Source organism: Mustela erminea, chromosome 8 (genome assembly GCF_009829155.1).
Source record: "Mustela erminea isolate mMusErm1 chromosome 8, mMusErm1.Pri, whole genome shotgun sequence".
Lineage (NCBI taxonomy): Eukaryota > Metazoa > Chordata > Mammalia > Carnivora > Mustelidae > Mustela > Mustela erminea.
Window position 1 is genome coordinate 74,617,077 of NC_045621.1, and position 12,019 is coordinate 74,629,095.

Genomic DNA, 12,019 nt, shown 5'->3' on the forward strand with positions numbered 1-12,019 from the left:
AATCACAATGTTTCTAGACATTGCCAAATGTCCTTGGGGGGATGGGATTCCCAGCTAAGAACAACTAACCCAGGTACAGAGAGTCCTAAAGAGCTTCAAAACTTTCCTCCTGGCACAGTATGGGCTGCAAATAGCTGAATGGAACATTCTGGAGGTTCTAGAGCAACCTGCATGGATGACACGTTAGAATCAGATGGGATAGAAACAGAAATCATTGGCTGTGGATGCCAGAGAAGACTATCACTCCCAAGGACAAAATGGTACGCTCTCCATGGATACCTCCAAATCATATCTGCACTGGTTAAGAACAAGGATCCCGGAGCAGAGCCGTCGGTGCGCTAACCATGTTCAAATCCCCGCTCTAGGCATTAAGAGCTGTTTGACTTTGGCAAATCACTCAACTTCTGGGCCTGTTCCCTTATTTATAAGATGGAGATCATAACAGCATATACCACGTAGGGTTACTATAGTAATCAAATTAATTCAAATTTGTAAAGGACGTGCTCTTTACATAATTAAGTTTTGAATAAGTGGTGTCTTTTACATGTATAGAAGCAATCCCTGGACTTAGATCTTAGAGAAGGAGAGTACAACCCTGAATCATATAGCTTAGTTTCTACCATCAAATCAAACGAGGCTCACAAGAGAAACTGAAATTCCTAGAAAAAATGAAGTTATTTTCACACTACCAATTTGTGTTTAGAAACTGCTTCTCACTACGTCAGCTCTCTCCAGCAGAGTGCTGATCACCACCGACCTGCTGGCCAGAGGCATCGATGTGCAGCAGGTTTCCTTAGTCATCAACTATGACCTTCCCACCAACAGGGAAAACTGCATCCACAGAATCGGTCGTGGGGGACGATTTGGCCATAAGGGTGTGGCTATTAACATGGTGACAGAAGTAGACAAGAGGACTCTCCGAGACATCGAGACCTTCTACAACATCTCCATTGAGGAGATGCCCCTCAATGTCGCTGACCTCATCTGAGGGGCTGTCCTGCTACTAGGCCCCCCAGGGTTCAGTCTGGGGGGCTGAAGAGCAGCAGGAGGGGGGAGGGAAGGGAACCAAGGGATGGACATCTTGTCATTTTTTTTTTTTCTTTGAATAAATGTCACATTTTGAGGCAAAAGAAGGAACCGTGAAAAAACAAAACAAAAAACTCGAGCCTCTAACCTCTGCCTAACCTCTGTCTCTATCCCTCCGTGTATCCTCATACCACCATTGTGGTTACCACTTATTTCTCAGATCTGATCAGGTAACAGGCATGTGATCAGTTGTGGTCACACAGAGATGCCCCAGGAGTTCAAGGCTCTATGGTGGAGGGTATGGCATCAAAGTTCATTGAGTTTCTATGTAAAGTTTTATTTGAAAAAGTGATCTGTGTTCCTAAAAAACATTTGAAAATCATTGGCCCACAGAGATTCCACCAGATGGCAGTCAAACCCACCCATGAGCAGACTTGCCCATCCTTCCAGCTGTTCATAAACACAACCCCAGGATCCAGATGAAGAAAATCACTGGTAGAGAGCACGTGTTCTATTAACTTCATGGTTTTGCGCGTGCCAGTTCACCTGCTTGGCATACCTTTCTCTATCCCCTACACATGTGCTATCAATGAAGGGATCTTTTGCTGAGAAATATGCTGATTTGCATCTTTAAAAGAAAAACTCCCGGACTGGAGGCCTCTCCTCTGGTGCTGGGGGTCCTGCTTCACATGCTGTAGGATTTTTGGCCAAGGCTGGGGATCCCTATGATAAAATACATTGTTTCCCCAAACATATCACACTCCCTCACAACATCCGGCTCAACCCTGGGGTGCCCTGGAGATGCAGACCACCCTTGGATCCACTGACTCTAAGAAATCAACCTCTTTCTTTTCTAGTTCCCTGCTTACCTTTCTCCCCTGAGGCCAGGAGAGCACATAGGCCCGGCTCCCTGCTTGGAAAGGGAAAAGAAGTACACACCTAGAGCGAAACAAACTGTCTCACGGGGAATCACAATTCTACCTGCATGGGTAACTCAGGAGAATCACCACTTCCTTCTTCGTATTTTCATGAATAAGTTTAGTTTTGTGGTAAGAATATACCACTAAAAAAAAAAAAAAAGTCTGATCGGGACCCGCATTTATGTGGAAGAGCCATTACGCAAGTTAAGCTGCAGTACAGGTATACGACACACAGAAGCAGCCTGCTTTTCCAGATCCTCAACGCCGTTTATGCTGGGATCAAAATGCTGCTCTTTCCCCAAGAGGGTCACCATTCATTGTCTTCACTCATGCGTCCATGTCCATACCCTTTCAGTTCGATGCCACAACACATCAGATCACCTTCTCCTCTGTCCCATTTGGCAGCCAGTCTCAGGACTGCTGCTGGTTTTCCATCTGTCAAACTCAATCTATCTTCAAAAGAGAGGCAGGGCCTGGAGAGCTGGCTGAGCAAAGAACAACGAAGGCAGACTGATTTCGCCCTGAATTTGGTCTCCTTGGAGGGGAGGAGGAGTCCTAATAATATGGAAAATTCCCTAACAGGGTCTTGCTTCCTGGCTCTGTGAGAGTCTGGCTAGAATGGAGCTTCCAGCCTGGGCAAGAACAACCCCATACGGTGAACAGCTTTTGCAGCTGTTCCTTGCCCATCCGTGAAGATTCCTCTTGACCTGCAGCAAGAGGGTCAAGTGAGGTAGCAGCCATTTTGAACAGTTCTGTACAGTGTGCCCGCGCTCCTTGTGGCAACAACAGAACATTGATCCAGGGAAGACGACCGCCCCAAGTGAGCCAGTTAGACGGAATGAACATGCCTTCATAACTGCCATAAGGGTGGAACCCATCGAGATGGGCTCTTTCACTTGCTAGTTATAAAACCAAGGGTAAGGCTTTTAAGCTCTTTTAACTGATTTGCCTGTGGAAAGAATAGTCTGAACTAGATGATGTTTAAATTTTCTTTTCTACTCTTGCATTATGGTTTTTGTGATAAAGGTGAGTTCTAGAGTCAGCGAGGCCTCGGTTCAAGGTCATGTTTTGTCTGGTACTAGTCTAATGACCTAGAAAAGTGCCTCAGTTTCTTAAGCATCAGTTCTGTCATGTGTAAAACAGGAATGACAATAATGCTTATCGTGTTATTAAATGATATAATACATGGTAAGTGCTTAAAACACTATCACACACAGTGAGGCAGCCTATGGTCTCTGGTTGCTATTGTTATTGTTGTTATTTCTATATGGAAGATAATTTGAAATTAAAGAAAAGGAAGGAAAGGAAAGAAGGAAGCCGAGGTGAAAACATCATTTTTTTTTTTAGTCAAAGGAATGCTTTAAGAGGATCAATCCATTTGGCTTATCATTAGTTCAAAGACGTGGGGGAAGGATAGACAAAAAAATCAGATGACTCTCTCCAGGTGCATAAAAATGCACAGGATGTTTAATTGTGACCTTAAGAAAAAAGAGAAGGTAACACTATTGATCCCAAGCTCTATTATTCTCAGAACCTCAATAAAAATCTAATAACGAAGGGCATTCCAAATACAAGTAGCACTGGGTACAATCATAACTCTCCAATGAATGATCAACTATTCAACTTGGAGAACCATGTTAAGACTTAATTTGTCCTTTGCTTTTCTTTGTGGTCTTGTCTTGGTGACATTTACCATGTTTGTATATGAAGGCCATTCCTTCCTTCAAATATGAAAAGCATAATGCTTGCTACTACAACACCACACAAAGTGGATTATCTCAGGTCAAATGATTTTCTCAATCCAGAGACTACTTGAACACCCCTAAAGGCAGTAATGGTTTGAGACTCTCAGAAGAATATTGCGGCGCCTGGGTGGCTCAGCGCGTTAAGCCTCTGCCTTCGGCTCGGGTCATGATCTCACGGTCCTGGGGTCTGGCCCAGCGTTCGGACTCTCTGCTCAGCAGGGGGCCTGCTTCCACCTCTCTCTCTGCCTGCCTCTGCCTACTTGTGGTTTCTGTCTGTCAAATGAATAAATAAAATATTAAAAAAGAAGAAGAAGAAGAAAAACCTAGGCTATTTTAGAATATTTTTCTCTGTATAGATGGTATGCTCTGGTAGCAATTGAGGACATAAATTGACTTGAATACGTAGCCTCATCCCAGTTCAATTCTTTGGTGAGTGAATGATCTGACTGGATATGATACAATGAATGGAAGAAGGTGACAGAATATAAGACGGGTAAGAATGAAAATAAATAAGTAAACCAGGGCCTGCATAATATGCCACCCTCAAGAGATGCAAAAGCTCAGCAATCAATGGACTGTGGTCAGTGAAGGCAGTTGACCCAGGGTACTTCAGCCACAACAAAAATGTCATTCTGCCTATACAGGTGAAAGCAAGTGTCACTGAAATTGATGGGGCCAGGGATCAAAGATAAACTCATCATACAAAGGGCATGTCACAGCTTCCTCTCATATAGAAGAGCTATATGGATCACATGCATATTTTCAAATCATATTTATGAAGACTTGCAGCTCTGGTTCTATTTTCTGGGCTTGTGAGTACAAAGCCACACATGCTCAAATGACCCTCTCAGATGGTCACACTAGGAAACTGGCAAGAGTTTCCCTATTTGGGGGATCCCAGGGACCTCCAAGGAATGCAAGAAGTCAGTCATCTGTGATCCCTGTTTACAACTTGACATCAGGTGCCCTAGAATTCAAAGTATGTTTACAGTGCTCTTGGACATCTTCAAACAAAATGCGTCCCTACTATCTGTCCCATTCTATCTCAGCACTGTTGACAGCTGTCGTGTCCTGTGGCTGCCAGGACTTTTTCAAAGCCAACTTGTTCTTCTGCAAGATGATGAAAGACAAAGGGAACATTTCAAAGATTCTCTTCTTAGCCAATATTCTCTCCTATGATATACTTGCACACGGTAGAGACTTTTAGTTGTAGAAATTCACCTGAGACGAGTTAATGACTTGCTGACTATCCAAAATAGTAATTTGTGCATGGTTATGTCCCAAATTTTGTGTTATTCAGTTACTTTTATGTTTACGTTTTAAGACTGTTCTTATAAAATATCTAGCATGCCATTCTGTCCGCCTGTGCTTGCTCTCTCTCCCTCTCTCTCTGACAAATAAATAAATAAAATCTTAAAAAAATATATCTAGCATGCCTATTTTCAAAATTTGGAACCTAAGAGGCTCCAACAGCCTTAGGATTCTAAAGTCATCTCAGAAACAGAAAAGTTCAGATTTAATCTATATCATCCTAATGACTCGGATGTCTAATCAGAGATGCTGTCCACTTGTCCTGTTACATTTGCATATTTTTAAGTGGGAATTTGCTGCTGTATGGTGATATTAGGAAGGAGTTTGCTCAGGAGCTAAATTATAAAGCCTTTAAATGAGATGAGCACTCTATAGCCTGCTTGCCTGTTTGTGGTGTTCTATATAATCCTTCAAAAGGCTTGGGAAGAAAACTCGGTCTGTTTTACTTCACATATAAAATCAAGGAAGTTGCCCCAAGACCGCTTTGGCATGTTTTTCCCTTTATACAGTGGCCTCTCTGTGAACCTAGAGGGCTGGACCCTGTATCAGAAGCATGAAGCAGAGAGGAACCTTCAGGGGAAGCAGAAGGTGCCACCCCATTACTGTCCTCAGACTTTGATGTGCAAGAGACACACAGAAAGGTTTCAGATGGAGATTTGGATGCAGTAGGCCCTAAGTGGAGACTAAGATTCTGCATTTTTTATCAAGCTTCCAAGTAACGCCCACACTGCCTGTCCCTGGGCCAACCCTGGGCAGCTGGGACTCCACTCTCCCTGGCCAGAACCCAGTCCTGCTCTGCCACTACTGAGCACCTTGGGCACATCAGGTAGCTTCTCAGTGCTTCTGTTTCCTTTTCTTGAAACCAGACAAAACTCAGAGGCCCTTAGCGACTTCAGTGAGTGGAAGAGAATGTGGATGAACAACTTTAGGTGCAAGCATTATGAAAAAAGTTTAAGGGGCTACTCAATTAATGACTTTCAAATCACGGAAGGACATAAAGACAACTGCTCCTGAAACCAGCCAACCGGAGGCCATTACTTCAGCTTCAAACTGCTGTTCTAGTGGCTGCCCGTGCACCAGGCTCCCATGGACTACCTGGCCTTCAGCACAAAGTTATTTCTGAGTGGACCCTGCACTAACCTTGCACAGCAGCGGTCCTCTGGAAAATTCTTCTTCCCAAGTCCTGAGCTCCATTAAAACAGTCTCAAGACACTAAGTTATTAAATTGAATCATTGGGAGGAACAGAAGCTAACTTTCCATGCCTATATAATTTATAGTTTATATAGTTGGGTCTACTAAAGTTTACCAATTACTACCTGCTTGTTTTACGTGTGGGTAAAGTTAAACCTGGTCAAAATAAACTCTTTGCCCATTACCACAAGAATCAGTAAGGGTGGAAACAGGCCTGGAAGCACTGTGTTTAATTCCCTTTTGAGTCTGACTGCCTCTGCTCCACATTGAGAGACATTCTCCTCACCTCTTCCTTCTCCCCAAGTTCCTTGAAAGTTACCTGCAGCCGTTCTCTGTTTTTTGGCAGCAGATGGTGGTGGTGCCATTGGACCAGAGCAATACTGAGCCACAGGAAGAGAAGACAATTGCAGGAGCAAGAAAGAAGCATTCCTCATAAATGAAGCAGAAGGGACTGGAACCAGTAGCAGGTCGTTCCCCCATCTGTCCCCTCAGAGGAGACTCAGGAAAGAATCACCAAAATACTTCCTGGGTTTCCAGGACTATGCTCAGAGATGCTGTCATTTATTTTAATCCGCTTTCAAGAGAAGATCTTTTTGAAGTCTACCACCACAAACTGGCCACCCTAGAACTAGGGTAACTGCTTGCCGTATGATTAGGAACAGCTTGGATGCAAGGTCCATGATGGCACACAAGCTCTAGAAAGAAGCCCATAAGCAAGAGGCAAGATCTGGACCTCGAAGGAGGAGCTCCTCATGAAAGGAGCCAGCCTGGACACAGACTGATCAGCTGCAAGAAAGTAGTCATGGGTCCCAAGCATGGAATGAATTATGGAGTTGTGTGGAGAGAAATGGGCTCAGGGAAGATTTATTATGCTCCATTTCCACTCTGCTAGCAGGCTGCACGGGGTCTCTGAGGTGCAGATTTACTCAGGATTGAAATTTTACATCCAGGGACGCTATCTCAAATAATCTAATTTGGTGAGATGAGAAAATCACATCTCGTAAAACTATCATCCCTTTTCAAAAGCCCATATAAAAGTTTACAGGCTGTTGAGGTATCTAGCCATGGCGTGAGCTTCTATAATAGGTGATACGGAGACAACAGACTTAAAGAGGAAATTATTTTAATAAGCAGTGTTACTCCTCGGTATGTGCAGTTTGCTCTTTACAACCTGAACTTCATAAATTTTTATAAGGTGTCTATTTACTGTCAGGCTCAGGAGCTGCTGTGTCATTGTTGCTCAGTCAACGCTTCTTCAAATAAAAGAATCTTGGCTGGATGTGATACATTATATGATATTAAGACAGACGACCCCACACCCACTTCCTGCGTCTCCTCAATAACATTCATGTCTTCCATGCAAATGTTAAAATAAATCTATTCCTCATCACTGTGAAGTGGGTTGCTCTTTTGGCCATTGTACATGCTACAGCAGAATGCCTCAGCAGGAAGGGACCTTGACTATCCTCTACTAATTCTCAATGGAGGAGAAAGGATGCGCTGAACACAACAGAATCATGCCAAGAAAGCTTCAGGAGTTGCATGTGGGTGTCTCTCAGAGGCTGGAGGAAAAAGGAAAAAAGAGACAGGGGACTATTTCCAAATAACCATTATCATTTTCTAAGAGCTCATTATGTTTCTGGGGCAAGATTAGCATTTCATATATGTTATCTTACCGAGGCCTTGCAGCTCTCGAGGTCTAGAATATTCTGGCCATTTTGCAGGAAAGGCATCTTTAGCCTTGAGAGGTTTATAGTTTTCCCAAAGCCATATAGCCTGAACTCGACCCAAGTGTGTCAGAGCACAGAGAACGTGTTTTATCCCAGTGTCACCTCCTGACATTGCTTCTCCTCATTGGTCTGGATTCTTGGTTACGCAGGTGAATACTAAGCAGAGAATACTAGGCAAAGGACCTCAGGAAACTTCAGAAGGGAAAAGAGATTAGGAATTACAGTATTTTAGAATGAGCCTCTGTAAATGGTCTGGATAAACCCCTCACTTTACTGAGAAGAAACAATGAGGTGCTCACAGAACTAGTTAACAGCAGGAGCAGGATTTCCTGCTCATCCCACCAGTAATGCTGCCAAAGGCAACATATCCAGTTGGGCTCAGGAAGGGGTTGCCTAAAAGGTAGTTTTCTCTTCTCTAATTTTGGGGATTTTTTCACGTCACTCTCTTCACTAGCTTTCCCCTGAAACAGAATAAATGGAATAGGTAATTAGGGTGTGATTAGGAATGGAAAGGCATGGTTGGGAGGAGAAAGAATATTCTACTGTATTTCCTTACCTTGAGGATAAAAGTCATCCAAGGTATTTCTTTAGGGGAAGAGGTATGATGGGAGGAAAAATCTAATACTCAGTTAACAAACATCAGCTTTTACTATTTGCCAGATACTGGGATAGACACTGACTAGATGAATCAGTCAAAGGGATCTGTTCTCAAAGAGCTTATAGTCTAGTGAGAAAAATCAGTACAATCAGTACAAACCTGATCACCACAATCTAATAGCGCAAGCACCAGAAAGGAAACAGAAGAAGTGATATGAAAGATTAGCCAGGAGCTTAGCTCAGGGAGGATGTGTATGCAGGACACCTTTTGTGACGTCACCAAAGATGCAGGAAAGCAACTGCAGAACTCTGGCTAAGATAAGACGTGCTGGGATTTGGGTCTTTTGGCTGTTAAATGAGATGATGTTCTGGACATGTTGGTTTTAAGTGTAACTTGCTTATAAAGCCAGGGGGAAGATGAGGTAATTATTTTTTCATCTTTTAAGGAGTCTAGAAACACCTACCTCTTCACCTACCTATTTTCTTATATGTCCCCCTCCCCTGCCTATGGTCACTCCTCAAATTATTTTACCAATAATGCCAAGACGCGGGGATGCCTGGGTGGCTCAGTTGGTTAAGTGGCTGCCTTTCGCTCAGGTCATGATCCCGGAGTTCTGGGATCGAGTGCCACAACGGGTTCCCTGCTCAGCAGGGATCCTGCTTCTCTCTCAGTCCGTCTCTCTCTCTGTTTGTGCTCTCCCTGTCTCTCTCTCTCTCTGACAAATAAATAAGTAATCTTTAAAAAAAAACCAATAAATCCAAAAAGCAGATAGATTACAGTGGTCAGCCAAGTTGAGCTTCCACTCAATCTAAGAATTCCTTATATGTTGTTTCTGGTGGCTGATCCTCTCACGTGTCACATACTTTCCTCTGGAACAAGTGTGAAACTTCAAGGCCACTATTGAACAGTATGAATCATTAGAAAGTTCTCTCTCAGACTGAATGGAAATCTGCCTCCCTCCAATCCCACCCACTGAATCTAATTGTGCCTGCTGGAACTTCAGAAAAATGAATCTGTGTCTTTGTCCACATGTCATCCCTTTGAGGGTTCGTAGGCAGCTTCCGTGTCAGTTCAAAGCCCTCTTATCTTGCACCAGATGGTGAAACATGTGCCTTGTCCTATTGCTAAGGGAGGTTAACAATGGCGGCATGGTGGTGGGGAGACTCACAAAAATTCTGCTTTGTGTCTTTCCTCATGCTAGGCTGCTTCGAGTGGCTTCCATCAGTGCTGAAATCATGTTCTCAGTGCTCATTGTCTTATGGTCATAACAAGGCTTCATGGAAACAAAAAAGTGGGCTAGTCCGAGAGGCCTTTGGGATAGCACAATCTCCTCAACTAAGCACAGGTCCAAGAGATGATGAAAAATCCATCCCATGGAGGGCCCCTCCATCAAGTATCATTATTAGCCCTATGGAACAGTTCAGATGTTGTCTTTTAAATGCTTTTCCTAATGTGAGAAAAATAAGCTTGCCATGTCACCAGTAATCATCTCTTGAAAAGATCCTTGAAGTTTGACACTATTATCTCCTCGACGCATAATTCCCTCTCGCATCTAATTTGACTGGTGGTGGATTACAGGTAGATGTAATACCTTTTTGCCAGTCACCCAACCTCACTAACCCCTGCCTCCTTTGGTTACCAGGGAGCCTTCCTTATTGTGGAAGAAAGATGTTAACATCTAGGAGGACTGTGTCAGGACTGTGTCAGATGTAACAGGGTTCCATCAAAACACGAACTTGGAATGAGGAGATGTCAAACTATTGACTTTTAAGCCACCTTACTTTCAATCAATCTCTGACGTTTTATAGATAAAGGGTTATTTAACAAGACAGAAAACTATTCCTCAGATTTTAAAGCAATCAATGACAAAGTTGTTCACAATATAATACTTAATAATTTTTAACGTCGCTTTTGTTCATTATTTTATATAGGAACACTAAAACATTCTCTAACTTACATTTTTATATGGGTCTATTGAAGTACACGGCCTGGAGACAGAACTGTTACACATACACAGTAATTTTCTTGCTACAATTCTTGATAATTCAGAAACACAATTTCAAGAATTCAAATATTTCTAAAGATTGGGTTGCCTCTCCCCCATTCCAGCCAAGAGTACATTATACTGTTCCTTTTTCCAAAGCACTTTAAGAGGAAGACAACAGATCTGAGAACCTGTGAAATTCTCGACAAATTTAAACCCTGCTTATGTAAGCTATACACAGGGAGGCAAGAAAGCCTTCAAGGATTGGAAAAGGCTTAACGGGGTCTCTCTGCCAGGCCAGCAGCAGCCTGAACGTGTGCCATCACATTCGTATGTTTGGCACTATCGTTTGGGTCTCTATTTGGCAGCTGTGGAAAGGAGAAGACAGGAAGAGCCCAGAGAGAAAGGAGCCTGTGTTTCCCATTATAAAACCACAAGGACAAGAGAAATGGCTGTTCGCAGGCTGCAGAAAAAGGAGAAGCCTGGAGGTGTGAGAAGGAAGAGACACTGCTGACATTCAGGAGTCATGGCGGTCCCTGTCCTGGCCTTATGTTCGCTGCAGCCAGTGTGGTCACCACAAGCACTGGAGCCGTCTGAAGCCCTGACCCGTGCAGGCAAAGGCTAGCTCCACAGAGCACAGGCTAGAGAACTTCAAGGCAATCATCATCCTCTGCAAAGCCAGGGAAAATCCAGGTTCTAAGACCTCACATCCCAACTCTTCCTTTTTTTTTTTTTTTTTTTTTTTTTTTTTTTAGTTTAGTAGTATTAGGTTTGGGCCCTGGAATTTGACTATCCCGAGTGAGCTCACAGGGATACTGAGGCAGGTGGTCAGTGGTCCCTACAGCTACGGAGAACCACAGTGTACTAAAACCCATGGCTGAAGGCCCCAGGTAGTCAAAGAGAGAACAGAGACTTGTTCTCTAGAATTTGCACATGATAGGCTCATATGCAGGACTCAAAGCAGCTTAAGCAAGGAAAGCCCTGTGGTTAATGCATCACAGAAGAACTGAGCTTGGCCTGTTCAACTGGACTTTTACTAAAAGAACCACAATAACTGTGAAAGGCATCCCAAGCTGAGAACAAGTGCTCATCCAGAGAACTAGGCTGTTTGATCTGTGAATCAACTGGGACACTTACAAAATATTTTCGTAAAATATTTAGATTAGTGAGTCCTACCTCAAGACCTGGTGAGTCAGAAAACTTCAAGGGTGAATTACAGAGATCTGCATTTTTTGTAAGCCCTCCAGGGATTCCCTTACATGCTAAAGTCCAAGAATCACTGTACTAGAGACATTTTTTAGGATCAGCCCAGGACCACAAGCATGAGACACAAGGAGAAGTTTATGCAAAAGAACAAGACTAAGATTTTCTAAGTCCTGATGATTTTATTGCTGTGTAAATGAGACTGACTTAAGAACCATACATGTAGCATATATATATATATATATATATATATATATATATATATACACACACACACACACATATGTGTATATATATGGACTTAAACTCC

At 43.1% G+C, this 12,019-nt stretch overlaps 1 protein-coding gene across 3 annotated transcripts in view; it reads right to left on the reverse strand.

Moving 5' to 3' along the window:
- The window catches only part of ZNF385B (zinc finger protein 385B), a 383,402-nt gene extending 374,553 nt beyond the window's left edge, over nt 1-8,849 (reverse strand). For all 3 annotated transcript variants that reach the window (XM_032356095.1, XM_032356094.1, XM_032356093.1), the window contains exon 1: nt 8,682-8,849. The gene's annotated coding sequence lies outside the window, so the exon portion shown is untranslated. The remainder of the gene's footprint in view (nt 1-8,681) is intronic.
- Between the last annotated feature and the right edge of the window lie 3,170 nt (nt 8,850-12,019).